This window comes from Cnephaeus nilssonii (assembly GCF_951640355.1).
Source record: "Cnephaeus nilssonii genome assembly, chromosome: 2".
Lineage (NCBI taxonomy): Eukaryota > Metazoa > Chordata > Mammalia > Chiroptera > Vespertilionidae > Cnephaeus > Cnephaeus nilssonii.
This window is the reverse complement of record NC_137073.1, coordinates 34,165,218-34,181,142: the sequence shown is the minus strand read 5'-3', so window position 1 is coordinate 34,181,142 and position 15,925 is coordinate 34,165,218. Positions and strand designations below refer to the sequence as shown.

The window sequence follows — 15,925 nt, the reverse complement described above, 5'->3', positions numbered from 1 at the left end:
CTGGAATTGCATCATTCCATTTTGCAATCACTGCTTTTACCAACTGGGTTGCTTTCACCACAAGCATGGCTTCCAGACTTAGTTAGAAATGCCTGTCATATCTCAGCAACTCAGGCAATAGGAGATTGCTACATATCTGACTTCCGTTAGCTGCCACTGCCTCCAGGAAACCACCGGGCTGGCCCTGAGCAACTAGAGCACCCTAGCAACTGAGGGCTCCTGGCATCAGCCCTTCCCTTCTGCAACCTGTTGGGAATAGGTTATTCAGAATGGGCCCTCAAACTTCATTCTTTGCTTTATTAATCTGAGATGCTTTCTAATGTCTGAGCTCCTGAGATAAACTCAACTCATCCCTTTTGATATCTTATGTTAAAGGACAAACTCAACTCCAGTGCCCACAGAGAGGACTGTTTATGTTTAAGTATTAACTTATAAACACAATCAATATTTATTCAGTGTTAGTCATCTTTTTATCCAACTGAGTCGTGTTATCTGTCATGCCCAAAGCCTTCTGCCAAGCTCTCACAAAACCATGGAGAGAGGACCTGCTGGGATGGATTCTGGGAGGACCACAAAATCATGAGGCAGCAGACACTCAGAGCTCTGGTGAAACCAGCAGGGGGTTCTGGTCAGGACTAATGTGCTGCCATGGGAAAGCCCCCACTTGGCATGCCTCACAAAGCAGTAGTCAATGGACTTCTGCTTCCTGTCCTCCTGCCCTTCTAACTCATGCCACCCAGCCCCCCTTCTTTACCAAGGGGTAACTAAAGCTAAAACTGTTGATAGGTATGTAAGTTGACTGTACAACTCAGAAGAGAAAGCTCATCCCTGGTAGGTGGTTTCAAAGCAATGGTGCATTGGAGGGCTAGGAAGACTGCACGTCGGCACTCTCACAATCCCATTATTTTAATAACGTTTGGGTTCAATCCACCCAGACCACTGCAAGAAACTCCCAACAAGCCCTTCTCCACACAGTAGCCGGAGGGATCCTTTGGAAAAAGTAAGTCAGATCTTGTCACTTCCCTAATCAAAACTCTTAAATGGCTTCATACTTAGTACAAAATCTGAAGCTTTCACCAATGAGCATTGTATGATCTGGCCCGTGCTTAACACTCCCACCACGTTTCTTACTACTCTGCCCTTTCCTCACACTTCACCAGTCACACTGGCCTCCATGCTACTCCCCAAGCCCCCTTATGTCTCAAGGCCTATGCACATCTTAACATGTTGCCCAGGGTTCTCTCTCTTCATTCAAGTCTCAACTATAACCACCTGAGAGAGACTTTGCCTCGCTATCATATCTGGTCCCTCTTCCTTCCCTTGCCCCCTCACAGGACAGATCACTACTTGACACATTTTTTTCCACTGGCCATCTCCCTGAAAACAGGCTTAGCCCACAAGGGCAGGGACTGCACTTTGTTCACAGCCTGACAGATAATGAGCACCTAGTATCAACTTGTAAATAAATAAAGGAAGGATTCTAGAGTAGCTGGGTTGGCAATACAGATTACGGAGTGGTTTTATAATCTGAAAAGCACAATACAGATGCGTCATTAGAACACAGTTTGTGAAGTTATGTCCACTCTTCTTCACTCTTGCTGTCTCTAATACCTGCACTTACTGATTCTTGCAATATCTCAGGCCTCTCTGTCTTAGTTCCGAGTAAGACCACCAGAAATTTCTGCCCCCAACATTGAAAATAAGTAGGCACTCCCACTGCAAATGTAACTGACTCCCTGTAGCAGGTAGGGATGGGGCTCAGGCCCCGAAGCCCCCCCATCAGTACACTGGCCACTGTCAGCACACAGATGTGGGGTCTCGACAAAACTGAGAATGTCCCCAGCAGCTCTGACTCTGAAGTTTGAAACTTCAGACAGACAAGAGCTACAGAGGAGCGCTGGAAAACACCTGGCGAACATTTATCTGAGGCTGATCTGCAATGCGGAATTGGAGGATCCAAATGGGTAAGCACCTTGCCAAGTGGCAAAACTACGGCTTCCCAGGGAAGGGCTATGTTTAGTACGCATCCGAGAAGAAAGGCATGTTGAACACATATCTCTTCCTTGCTCTGCTGTGAACTCCTGAGGGAAGAATAGACTCATGGGCACCTCTGAATCTGGCACATGGTGGGAAGGAAGGGCTGGCAGGCTGGCAAGAAGGAAGGCACTTGGGGAAAAAATCTTGGCCCCACACTTCCTACACTAGGACACAGAGCATCGTTCCTGGGGTCTGAAGCTGTGAATAAGCTGTTAAACCATTATTATGATCTACTTAAACCATTATTTTCACACGGAAGCACACACATCTCCAGCCTGCATCTTTGTATCCCTGCTCCAGAGTCTTTTTGTGCCTGAAATGTTCTTCTTCTAGTTGTTTCTTACTCAGTCTTCAGACCTCAGCATAAATGTCACTTCTACGGGTCACACTTTCCTAGCAAATTACTTGACACATAATCCAGTGCTCAATAACTACCCATGGAATGAGCGAAGGCAGTCAATAAATACATTATGCCACAGAATGTAAAATTTACATCAATCGTTAACTTGAAGATTATAGATTTAAATGAAATTTGGCAATGGGACAGAGGCTCCCAAACTCTCTCAATTCACGGAATCCCTGGTATCTCAGTAAAATTTTGGGGGTATTCTAGGCCCAAATCAATACCTAATAGTTCCATATGGGAAGTAGTCAGGTCTAAACAACCACTAAAAACCTTTTGCAAAGATACAAAGTTATCAAAAGAAATGTAGATCTAACATTGAAACTGAACTATCCCAAGACAGTTCTAACGTGGACAGATGTGGGCTTTCACTAATGTGGACTTCCACTGCACTGGAAAATTAGGCACCTCTGGAGGTTTACTGTCGTGCCTCAGCAGTCTGGGAACAAAGACCCTATGACAGTCACTCCCCTCTGCTGTGTGACATATTTTGATGGGAAATTTTTGGATGTCCTGCCTGACAAGTGTCCTCCATTTCAGTGTGACAGGGTGACCATAAGACTATCTGAGGTCCCCGCAGGCACTCCAAGGAGACTTTGGAAGCCCTGTGTGATCTTTCTGCCCTGTGAGTAATTTCTTTTTTCCACGGGGTCAAAGGTAAGATTTGTCAGCAACAGAAGAAAAGAGGGAGGGAGGGAGGGAGGGAGGGAAGGAGAGAGAGAGAGAGAGAGAGAGAGAGAGAGAGAGAGAGAGAGAGAGAGAGAAATGGACATGAGAAAATAGAAAGAGTAACTTATTAACCAGACCAGAGTCTTGCCACACCCCTGCCACCAACTGGCTGAGCCTCTGTAAATCTCTTAAGGGCAGTAGGTTTTGAAGTCCCCATCTGTAAAATTAGGCACAGAAAAGGGGGTATATGGAAAGACCACCCCAAAGAGAACAGATCTGACTTGATATTTTATTATAAATTATGTCTACACATAAGTTTTTTATTATAAAAGACAGAAAAGGGCAGAGATAGACAGACACTATTCCTCCTGAATTTAAATAGCCAGCCAGTTTCCACTAATGGTGTGGGCCAAGGTTAGCAACTACACAGTCCCAGCACCAGCCAGCAGGCAGCCCACCACAATGCAGAAGAGATGAACAGATCACTGACCTCTGTGTTCTAACGGCACATCTGTATTGTGCTTTTCAGATTATAAAGCCACTCCGTAATATGTATTGCCAACCCAGCTACTCTAGAATCCTTCCTTTATTTATTTATTTACAGTCAGGGGCAATGGTGGACCTTCACCAGCTTCTGAAAGAACAAACAAGGTAAGAACAGAAGGTCCCTTTCCCCATCCAACTGTTTACAATATCAAAGAGTAAAATCACCTTCCATGAAGCATTGTGGCTTTCATTTACTATATTCAACTTCTGGTCAGTAAACAAGACTGGTCAACCAACCCGGCACTGACATCAGAGTGAGCCCATCACCTGATGCAGCAAGAAGGAAGTGAGCAAGCAATTTAGTCGTCCCCTTCAGCATGCAAATCACCCAGCAGCAAACAGTCACTGTTACCCGGAGGCAGCCCAGATGAGTCTGGCATCCACCCCCCAGCTGCAGTGAGAACAGTCTGCCCAGGCCCAAAATCTCTGCCAAGGTTTAGTGCCTTTAAGGTGAGGGAAAATCCTCAAGGAAATAAAGACTGCTCTTGCCTAAAACTCATCCTCCAGAAACTGAGAGGTGCTCAGGGTACCTTTCCCAAGGCAGCCTGCTAAAGAGCAGTGCTCAAAAGGGCATTTGGAATAGATTCCTCTCTAGCCAGTGTCCATAAAGTTCATCATCCAAACTGAGATGTGGTTGGTGTGGATTTCTTTGGGTTTATCCTCTTTGGGATTTTCTCAGCTTCTTGAATTTGTAGATTTGAGGACTTTTCAGCCATTATTTCTTCAAATACTTTTTCAGCCCACCCTCTTTCTCCTCTCTTTCTGGGACTATGATGACATAAATGTTTATTAGTCCCATAAGCTCCTGAGGCTCTGTTCAGTTTTTTTAAAAATATTTTTTAGTTGATTTTAGTGAGAGGGAGAGAGAGAAACATCAATGATGAGAGATGATCATAGATTGGCTGCCTCCTGCACGTCCCCTATTGGGGATTGAGTCTGCAACCCTGGCATGTGCTCTGACCGGGAATTGAACCATGACCTCCTGGTTCATGGGCCGATGCTCAACCACTGAGCCACACCTGCTGGACTCTTCAATTTTATCAGTCTAGTCTATCTGTTGTTCAGATTGGCAATTTCTACTGTTCTATCTTCAAGTTCACTGATGATTTCCTCTGTCTTCTCCATTCTATGGTGGAGCCATCCATTGAGGTTTTTTATTTTTCAGTATTGTATTTTTCAGTTCTAGGATGTCTGTTTGGGTCTTCTTTATATCTTGTATGATTCCAACATCTGTATCACATTGATGTTGGCATCTGTTGATTGTCTTTTCCCAGACAAGTTGAGAACTTCATAGTTCTTAGTATGGTAAGTGATTTCTTTTGTTTTAATCCTCACCCGACAACATGCTTATTGATTTTAGAGAGATGGAGAGAGAAACATTGATCGGTTGCCTTCCCACATGGGTCCTGACTGGGGACTGAAACTGCAACCTAGGTATGTGCCTACCTGGGAATCAAACTCACAACCTTTCAGTGTACAGGGCCATCCTGTAACCAACTGACGCACACTGGCCAGGGCTAGTGAGTGATTTTTTATTGTATCCTCTCTTTTTATTTAAATCCTCTTTTTCAGGCCTCCTCTGCCACCACACTGGTGGGGGATGGAGAGCACCAATTCACTGCTGTCATTCATAGGCATAGCCCAACAGTTGCAATGCCATGGGGAAGCCTGGGGTTGGGGGTGGGGGTGGGGGGTGGGGAGAGAATAGAGGTCTGAGGACAAAGAAAGTAAGATGGTCCAAAACAGTCAAAGAAGTTATACTAGCATCTGAGCTGGGTCATGAAAAATGAAACAGTCCACAAATCAGATAAGGGAGATAAGAGAAATCCCCGACAGAATTAGCATGTATCAAGGCCTAACCATGAAAGAAAAATAGCTACAGAATTTGGTGTAATTCAAGTGTAGTACAATGGGATGCATTTATATGTGTGGATGTAAGGGTGGTAAGAGATGAAGTCTTTTAAATGAGACTGAGACCAGGACCCAGGAGCCCTCTATGTGTCTAAAGTCTTTGGGTCCTGGGTAGACAGTGATGATAGGGAAAGGGTGTGACATGATTAGAAAGAACTATGCCATAGGATGGTATTGCTATACACTGGTGCTTGCACCACGTCATGATATCAGTAAGTCACAGAGCCTTGACCAAGGCAGTCTAGACGAGAACATGTTCAGGCCAATGCTCCAGAGCAGATGCTCAAATGCCTCTAACAACCTTTCCCCTACATAACAGCTTATGAGTGTGATCTGGAGACACATGACTGGTATTGTGAAAGCTGGATCTGTGAAAGCATGACTTGGCGAGAACCAGACAGAAGAGCCAGCATCACTCAGCACAAATTGAGCTGACAATTTGTGGAACCGGAACTGCAGCTGGTCGTGGAGAGCCTTGCAGGCTTGTTTCAATCAGTCTTTCTGGAGCCTTGGCCACTTAGCCTGAACACCATGTGGGGTGAACCCACAGATCCCTTAAGCCCTTGGCAACATACTCCAGAGCCTTTTGTGGATATAACTTAGTAATATTACTAAAAGTCAGCACAGGGCAATTTATGGGCACAGGATACTTCAGAGGAGTTCTGTGAGAGAATAGAAAATATATATTGGTCTCTGTCTCTGGTTCCTGGAACAGCTCCTAAAACCCTTGGAATTTCCTGAGTGATAGAAGTATCTTTTGTTCTAATGAGCAGCTCCTGGATGTCTCCTGGATGAGGCCTGGTCACCAGAAAGACACAGTCATGATTAGAAGCTGGGGATTTTCAGCCCCAACCCTCAATCTCCAGAAAATGGAGTTAATAATTGATGATGCCTATGTGATGAAGCCTCCATAAAATTCCAATAGTATGGAGTTTGAGACCTCCAGGTCAGTGAACACATCCACATCCTGAGGTGACATACTCCCACTTCCACAGGACAGAAGCTCCTGCACTCAGGACCCCCTCACACCTTGCCCTATGAACCTCTTCAGCTGGCTGTACATCTACACCCTTTATTATGTCCTTCAATAAACTGGTTAAAGTAAGTAACTGTTTTCCTGAGTTCTGTGAGCCACTCTAGCAAATTAACTGAACCCAAGGAGGAGGTCATTAGAACCCCCATTGATAGCCTTCGGTCACTAGCACTTAGACTTGCAACTGGCATCTGACAGGGTGGTCTTATGGGATCTGATGATATATCTGCAGGTAGACAATGTCAGAATTGAGTTAAATTGTAGGACTCCCAGCTGTTGTCACAGAAAATGAGGGTTGCGATTGTGGTAGTAGTGTGAGAGTAAAGGAAAGACTCAGGAGGGAAGACTGGGTTTTTCTAACACAACTTCATCCTCCTGACCATCCCTTTGTCTCAATTAAGTTTGAATACAAATAAGGCAAAGAGAAACACAAATTTGAGACTTGCCTTAATTTACTCAGGTTCTGGTAAGACCAGTTCTGAAGGCTGCTTCTGCCTCTAGTACATCAGCAGGAATAAGGGGTGACAGTCTGACAAGAACCCTTAGAGAGCAATCAGACCCGACATCCCTCCTCCCCCCACAACACACACGCAGCAAGCCTGTGGCACAGACAATGATGCACCCTCCCCGTTTTACAGAAATGAGAATGAGATGGGCCAAGGTCCATATGACCTCCCAAAGTGAATGTGCACTAAGGGCTCATTAATAGAGGTACAGATGACCCCACATGTAGCATCAAGGACAAACTGGAACACAACCAGAAAGAGTTCCCAAGATGGGGCAGTCCCAAAACATGTCACGTGAGAAACAGTAAAGAACGGGAAAGTTTACTATTCTAAGGAAAAGTAGAGTCAGAGGCAGCTGATACCTTCTTTGGGTAGTCAGAAAACAGAGAAAGGAGAGGCCCCAAAGTGCAGAAGTGGGGCCTGGCGATGGAGGGAAGAGGTGTATACACTCTGTAAGAAGAGCTTTCTGACAAAGGTGCCTGGAAAAAGAACAAACTGCTGGGAGGCATGGCCCCCTATCTTAGCAGATGTGCCAACAGAAGGCTGGGTGATCTGAGTTTAATGACAGAGAGAGTACCTGCCATCCTAGGGGCCTGGGACACAGCCCCACCAAATTAATGTTCATTAAATGGAACTGGCCGATTGGTAACAATGTTGAGGGAAACCCCAAGGCTCTGACCTTTAATACTTAAATGCTGACTCCTGGATCTCTTGCATTGAACACTCTGAATGAATTCTCTTCTCTCTCTCTCTCTCTCTCTCTCTCTCTCTCTCTCTCTCTCTTTCAGTTTACATTAAATAAGAGCTATGGAAAGCAAGGACACAATGACAGACATTCCACAGTGATCTGTGATCCCATAGCATATCCTAATGCCCCAGGAAAGAGGCTTAGGATAGATCTCTGAAAATGAAAATGGCAGGAAGGGTGAAGTACTAACTCTTTTATTTAAAAAACTGGTCCCATATGTTTTTGCTCAGTTAAGGAAACCACCAACAAAACGAAAAGACAAGCAACTGAATGGGAGAACATATTCCCCTGATAAGGGATTAATATCCAAAATTTATAGGAACTTATAAAACTCAACACAAAAAAACCCAATTAAAAAATGAGCAAAGGACCTGAATAGACACTTTTCCAAAGAGGTCATACAGACGACCAATAGACATGAAAAGATGCTCAATGTTACCAACCATCAGAGAAATGCAAATTAAAACCACAATGAGATATCACCTTACACCTGTCAGAATGGCTACCATCAACAACAAGTGTTGTTTAGGATGGAGAAAAGGGATCCTTTGTGCACTGTTGGGGGGGGAATACAAACTGGTACAGCCACTGTGGAAAGCAGTATGGAGTTACCTCAAAAAATTAAAAATGGAACTGCCTTATGACCCAGTGATTCCACTTCTGGGAATTTATCCAAAGAAACCCAAAACACTAATTCGAAAGAATATATGCACCCTATGTTCACTGCAATGTTATTTACAATAGCCAAGATTAGGAAGCAGCCCAAGTGTCCATCAGTAGATGAGTGGATAAAATAGCTAGGGTACATTTACTAGTACACAGTGGAATACTACTCAGCTGTAAGAAAAGAAGAAGAAGAAAATTTTACCCTTTGCAACATTGTGGGTGGATCTGGAGAACATTATGCTAAGTGAAATAAGCCAGTCAGAGAAAGACAAGTACCATATGATTTCACTATATGTAGAATTTAATGAACAAACTAAACTACCTTGCAAAACAGAGACAGACTCATAGATAGAGAGCAGGCTGACAGCTCTCAGGGTGGGGGTTGGCAGGAAGCAGGGAGGGACTGAGCAAAAAAAGAAAAACAAGACAAAGCACTCATGGATACAGACAACAGTGTGGTGACTGGGGGCTGGGGGGAGGGAGGTGGGTGGAAGTGGTAGAGGGTATAGGAGGATAAATGATGATGGAAATAAAATAAAACTTAATTTAATTTAAAAAAAAACTGGTCCTAACAAGTCTGCTTCACACAGAGTTGTCTCAGCGTTATCAAGGAGCTTCTTACCGGGTAAATGGCCTGGCTCCCCCCAGCACACCATTATCATGTCCTAATTATGTCTTTAAAACCCAACTCCAGGCCCTGGCTGAGTAGCTCAGTTGGTTAATAAAGCGTTCTCTCAGTATACCAAGGTTGCAGGTTTGATCCCTGGTCCAGGCACATACAAGAAACAACCAAAGAATGCATAAATAAGTGGAACAACAAATCCATATATCTTTCTCTCTCTCCCTCTTCCTCCCCCCCCCACACCTCAAAATTAATAAATAAAAAAGACACAACTCGGGCTGCACAGATGCTGCTCCCTAATGGTACTTTCACTGCTCCTTCTGGCTCCAAGGGGGAGGACTCGGTATCTGCAAACAGTGACAGAGAGGAAAAGGAATGCAGGACTCAGGCACCTCAACAACCATTTGTGCCAGAATTTCCAGACTCTTCCTGCACAGCCACCACTTCCCAGCCTTGTCTCACCCTGCTCAAATATTTCATTAAAAGCCAGGCCAGCCCTAGTCTGTTTGGCTCAGTGGATAGAGCATTGACCTGTGGACTAAAGGGTCCCAGGTATGATTCCGGCCAAGGGCACATGCCCAGGTTGCAGGCTCAATCCCCAGTGGGGGGGCGTGCAGGAGGCATCCGATCAATGATTCTCTCTCGCCCTAACCGGTTTGGCTCAGTGGATAGAGTGTCAGCCTGCAGACTCAAGGGTCTCAGGTTCGATTCCAGTCAAGGGCATGTACCTTGGTTGCGGGCACATCCCCAGTGGGGAGTGTGCAAGAGGCAGCTGAATCGATGTTTCTAACTCTCTATCCCTCTCCTTTCCTCTCTGTAAAAAATCAATAAAAAATATATATTTTTAAAAATGATTCTCGCTCATCATTGATGTTTCTATCAGTCTCTCCCTCTCTCTTCCTCTCTGAATTCAATAAATTAAAAAAAAAAAAAAAGCCAGGCCAGAAGCTGAGCACCCACATAGTGTTTCTCTCTAGTATTTTCTTTCTTTTTTTCCCATACATAAATATATTATACACACACATATACATGCACTCATACATAAAACAAAGAAAATGGCCCTAGCCAGTTTGGCTCAGTGGATAGAGCGTCGGCCTACGGACTGAAGGGTCCTAGGTTCGATTCGGTCAAGGGCACATGCCCGGGTTGCGGGCTCGATCCCCAGTGTGGGTTGTGCAGGAGGCAGCCAATCAATGATTCTCTCTCATCATTGATGTTCTATCTCTCTCTTCCTCTTCCTTCCTCTCTGAAATCAATTTTTTAAAAAATACTTTTAAAAAAGGGAACTTTAAAACAAAGAAAATGTATTCTGTGTTATAAGCATTTTTTTTCATGCTGCTAGAGGACGCTTTATGAGGATATTTCCTTTGGCTGTCCAATAGTCCACTGATTTGATGTACCATTATTTACTTAATTACTTCCCTATTCTTCATTCATTGAAATATTTTTGATCACATAAATATATATGGGCATGAGAGAGAAAAGCACAGCTCTGTTGTGCAAAAGTTCACAATCTGGTCAAGGAAACACAGAAAACACTGCAGTCAAATGTGAGAAATGCAATAAAATCACAGTGCTGTGAGGATAGAGAAGTAAGTAACCTGTCCCAGGAAAATGGGGGAATACTCCACAAATGGGCAATTTTAGCAGGGTTGTTTCCAATTCCTCACTTTGTTAAATAAGAGTAGCAGTGGTTGCCCATTATAAGCAAGCATGGGGCCTGGCACTTCTTGGGTGTATGTATGTTACTATGTCAGCCACCTCCCACTGAAATTAATATTATGGCCTAAAATGATGAGCTCAATGCTCAGATCAGTTTAAATGGTTTGTGTGATGTGGTAAGTTGTAGAGACTGAATTAAAATATGTGTCTACAAAAATAAATAAATAAATAAATAAATAAATAAATAAATAAATAAATAAAATGTATGTCTACTTCTGAAGTCCATTCTGATTTCCTCCCTAAATAATATTAATAAAAGCATCTTTAAATAAAAAAGATTTTCTCTCTAAAAAAATTCCTTAAATTCTCAACTAGATTTGAATTTATAGAACTCTTGTGAGATACGTTGTCTACATATAGGATCAATCTCTAGCCAAGCTGATAAGAAAAAAGAGGGGGGGGGACATAAATTACTAACATAGGGAATAAAAGAGGGGACATCATTAGATTCTAGAGACATTACTATGGTAACATGGGAAATTATGAACAACATTATGCTAACATTTGATAACTTAGATGAAATGGATAAATTTCTTTTTTTTTAATTTCTTTATTGATTAAGGTATCACATATTTGTCCTCATCCCCCCATTCCCATCCCACACCCCTCCCCACACATGCCCCCACCCCCCTGTTGTCCTTAACCACTGGTTAGGCTCATATGCTTGCACACAAGTCCTTTGGTTGATCTCTCCCCTTTACCCCCACTCTTCCCTACCCTCCCTCTGAGGCCCAACAGTCTGATCCATGCCTCCTTGTTTCTGGGTCTGTTCTTGTTCATCAGTCTATGTTGTTCATTATTTCCTCTAGATGAGTGAGATCATGTGCTATTAGAAATACACTTATAAGAACTGAAAATGAGACAAGCAATAATGGTTATGGTGACAGGCAAATGAATCGGTCTGTAGTGAGTTTCTTTCTGGGCCAACAGTTCTTTTGAGACCCAATTTCAATGTCCAACAGTTCCTTATGTGTACATGTCAGCACTGACATTACAGTTCTGGATGGTGGACAAATGGTGGTAATGCAGGTCCGACTCTCTCTGGTTTGGTCCTGGGCAACCTGCAGTGATGCACAGCTGCTAACTGCTAGTATGGGAAGGACAAATTTCTTTATAAGCACACACTTTCAGAGCTCACCCAAGAAAAATAGGTAACCTGAGAAGATTAAAATAATCCAAATTCCATTGTTAAAACACTTCACCAAAAATGAATACCAGGAGCAGATAGCACTGGTAAATTCTATTAAACATTTAAGGAAGAAATAATACCAACTATATATAACACCTGTCAGAAATAGATTTTCCAACTCATTTTATGAGGCCTGTATTACCCTGATACCAAAACCAGACAAAGGTAGTACCAAAAAGAAAACAAAAAACAACAACTACAAACCAACATACCTTAAAACATAGATGCAAAAATCTAAAATATTAGCAAATTTAAAAAGATACTACAACTTATAAAAAAAGATACTACATTATGATCAAATGGAGTTTACTACAGGAATAAAGGTTGGTTTGATATTCAAAAACAATGTAATTTACTCAAATAGGCTTAAAAAAACCATATGATCATCTTAATAGATGGAGAAATAGTATCTAACAAATTTCAACATCCATTCATGATGAAAACACCGGGTAGACTGGGAATAATAGAGAACTACTTCAACCTGATAGAGTCATGGACATGTTATTACAATAACAGTACTCACTTAATTGGGTTATTGTGAGGGTTAAGTAAGCTGAATTTGTAAAGGTTTAGAGCAGTACCTAGCCCAGAGTAGGTAATAAATGTAGCTGTTACTACTAAAAGTTCTGAATAAGAAATAAACAAGAACCAAAAATTAAGTAGCTGCAGCTATGCTATGAATACAAACGACCTACTGCTACATGCAATAATACGATGAATCTCAACAGATGTAATACTGAATGAGAGAAGTCAAACATGAAAAAGTACCAACCATTTATAGTTTAACTTCAAGAATAGACAAAAGTAATCTATGATGATAGATATCAGAATAGTGGTTATCTTTGGAGCAAGGGTCATGAGTAGGGGACAAAAGGGAAGCTTCTGGCATGCTGGACAATGTGTATCTTGACCTGGTACTTCCAGGGTAGTTACAGGGGGAGCTGATCTATGTAAAAATTCGTGAAGCTGTACATTGAAGGTTTGTGAAACTTACTATACACAAGTTACTGCAAAATAAGTAAGCGTCTAAAATACAATAGCATATATGCTATGGCCCCAATGATGAAAATATTTATGTATGTGTATGCAAAAGATGATATATAAAAGGATCATCACAAAAATATTACATCAGGGGTGAGAGTTTATTTTCCCCCCACTTTATGTTTAATGTATTATTTACAGCTTTTTTAAAAAAATAATAAGCATGTGTTATTTACCTAATCAGAAAAATATTCTTAAAGCTATTTTCTTAGGGGAAAAAACCACACACACCCTGGCCCCCAGGTCCAGGGATTCTCTTCTTGTAATGTGCCTCTCACTGGGCCAGTGACATGTTCACTGCAGCACTGCTATGTTTTCAATCCAAATTACAGAATGCTGTGCAGTAGTTAAAAATAATTAGATGAAATTAATGGCACATTAGACTGCCAAAACACATTAAATAAAAAAAGAAAGTCATATCCTCATTATGAAGCAATTCGTGAAATAAAAGGAAAATTACATATTTCTCCAGAAAATGATCCGAGAGGATAGGTACAATATAATGGTGATTTCCTGAATATCTAGAATATGATTGGGGTGGTGGGTATCTAAAGAGAGCTTTGCTTTGTCTGTCCTTTTATAATGAGACATCTGATATTCATGTGCTACTTTGGAAACTAAAAATAAATATATGGGAGCTGGATTGCATACTGAAGAAGGAAGTTACAAATATGGAAAGAGAATGAGAAATGAACACTGTGGTGTTGGACTGAAATTGGAGGTATCCATGTGCACAATGTTTTTTTTTTAAATATATTAAGATAGATCTAGACATATGTATATGATTATGTGTATTTCCTAGTTTTGTCTGCTGAGAAGGCCTAGACTTACTCAGGAACAAGGAGCCATCTTGGTTTCTAAGCCATTCTCCATCTAAAGGAACCAGGGCTCCTTGGAAAAAATGGCTGACTCCAGAACTAGGGAAGGAAAAGTAGTGAATAAACCTGAAGCATTTTGCTGTGCTAAAGAATAGGGAAGGGCTTGAGTAATGACAGGACATGTCCAAAGGACATAGAAATCTATGAGGATGGGGGGGGGGGGGTTGACTCACTGGCCAAATCTGGGACGATTTGAACATAAAGAACATAGTGACAGATTATAACCCATAGGATTAAAAAAATAACCTATGAGTCAATACTGAGATAAATATATAGATGAATAAACACATGGGCAAAAAGAGAAAGTTCTTCATTACAGAAGAATGCCAGCTAATAAATGTAGAAGAAATGAAAGACAGAAAACCACTAATCAGCAACCACCATAGTTATAACTATCTCAGACAAGAATTATGAATGCTAGCCCTAGCCGGTTTGGCTCGGTGGATAGAAGGGTCTCAGGTTCGATTCTGGTCAAGGGCACATGCCCAGGTGGCAGGCTTGATCCCCATTGGGGGGCGTGCAGGAGGCAGCCAATCAATGATTCTTTCTCATCATTGATGTTTCTATCTTTCTCTCCCTCTTCTTTCCTCACTGAAATCAATAAAAAAAAATGTTAAAAAATAGAATTATGAATGCTAAAACTTGTGGGTAAAAGTTTGATGAGAAACTGATTGATTACATAGGGGAAAATAGAATTTCATAATGGAGAACCTGGCTGACACCACCATAAGCAAGTGATCAAAATTAACAGCTCCAATATTGGGGAAAAGTGACATCACCTGCCACCTGATATGATGTTCCTGTGTTCCTAAGTACACAATACCATTTCTGTGATATCCTGCCAAAAATACATAACCTTAATCTTATCATGAAGAAACATCAGACAAATCCAAACTGAGGAATATTCTACAAAGAAATGGCATGACTTTTTCAAAAATGTCAAGGTCATAAAAGACAGAAAAAGACTGAGGAATCAGTCTACATCAAAGAAAACTAAAAAGTGATTACAGTTAAATGAAATCTTGGACCAGGAAAAAAATTGTTTTTCTTTTGTTATAAGACATTAGTGGCAAAATTTGAAAAAAAAACCTCTATGATTAGACAATATAGTATTTTCAATGTTCATTTCCTGATACTGATTATTATACTATGATTATGTAAGAAAATGACCTTGATTTTTAGAAAATAAACAACAAAGTACTTAGGAATAAATGAGCACCATATCTCAAGTAGGTCAAGAAAAAATGTTTAAAAACATGTATAGACAGAGAAAATGATAAAGCAAACACAGAATAATGTTAATACTTTGGAATTTTAATTGAAGAGTATTCAAGAATTCTTTGAATTATTTTGGCAACTTCTCTGTAAATCTGAAACAATTTCAGAATAAAGAGCCAAGAATAATATCTGCCTACTGAAGAGATATGCTACATTAAAAAAACAAAGTTAAAGAAAATGCAATCCAAACACCTACTATTTGTTTATGTTCTACCCGTTTTTTTACGTGTATACTATAAAATATATTTATTTTTAACATTTTTTAGTGCATACTACATATAATTTTTAAAATTTATTTTCAATTTTCCAGATTTTTAAAAATTGAATTTATTGGGGTGACATCGGTTAATAAAGTTATATAGGTTTTGCCCTGTGGTGTGACTCAGCTGGAGCATCATTCCATACACCAAAAGGTCACGGGTTCAATTCCCAGGTAGAGCACATACCAAGGTTGCAGGTTCAATCCCTGGTCAGGGTGCATACTGGAAGCAACCAATCCATGTTTATCTCCCACATTGATGTTTCTCTCCTTCTCCCTTCCTCTCTCTCTAATACCAATGAAAACATATCCTTGGGTGAGGATTCAAAAAATTAAATAGGGTTCAGGTGTATAATTCTATAATACATCATCTCTGTACACTGTATTGTGTGTTCACCACCCCAAGTATTCTACATA

The 15,925-nt window shown here is 41.3% G+C and overlaps 1 protein-coding gene across 1 annotated transcript in view; it reads right to left on the bottom strand.

Annotated features, from left to right (window-relative positions):
• The window catches only part of POR (cytochrome p450 oxidoreductase), a 61,067-nt gene that overhangs the window by 33,230 nt on the left and 11,912 nt on the right, over window positions 1-15,925 (bottom strand). The gene's annotated exons all lie outside the window — the stretch shown is intronic.